This window comes from Penaeus monodon, chromosome 30 (assembly GCF_015228065.2).
Source record: "Penaeus monodon isolate SGIC_2016 chromosome 30, NSTDA_Pmon_1, whole genome shotgun sequence".
Taxonomy (NCBI): Eukaryota; Metazoa; Arthropoda; class Malacostraca; order Decapoda; family Penaeidae; genus Penaeus; species Penaeus monodon.
Genome location: NC_051415.1, coordinates 20,855,357 through 20,855,752, shown reverse-complemented (window position 1 = coordinate 20,855,752; position 396 = coordinate 20,855,357). Strand labels below are relative to the sequence as shown.

At 31.8% G+C, this 396-nt stretch overlaps 1 protein-coding gene across 4 annotated transcripts in view; it reads left to right on the top strand.

Annotated features, from left to right (window-relative positions):
- Positions 1-396, top strand: part of LOC119592622 (uncharacterized Golgi apparatus membrane protein-like protein CG5021) — a 14,466-nt gene that overhangs the window by 8,103 nt on the left and 5,967 nt on the right. The window lies entirely within an intron of this gene.

The window sequence follows — 396 nt, the reverse complement described above, 5'->3', positions numbered from 1 at the left end:
CATTTTTCCATTTTCATTCAGCCAAAGAAAAAAATGCTGGTCATCAGATTTTTTCCTTCTATTTTTTAGCAGCTTTGGTATGCTTCTCTTGCAATTCATAGGAAAAAATGAAATTATGGTCTTTCTGAATACTTGTAGGACTCTTCAACTTGACTCTATGTTGTGTCATTCTTTGCATCGTGATAGCTGTTTTATTTAGTTGATTTGTTTTCCACTAAAGACTGGTATGTGTACACTTGTTCATTTTACTTCAGCCCAAGATATCCCAGTTCAGAGGAATAATCAGAGAACTTAGTTTCATGAATATAAGAGATATTTACGTTGTTTTCTGATATTTAACGTCATTCAAAAAGAAATTTGATTGCCTTTGGCTTTTCTACTTACATCTTTTAGAAA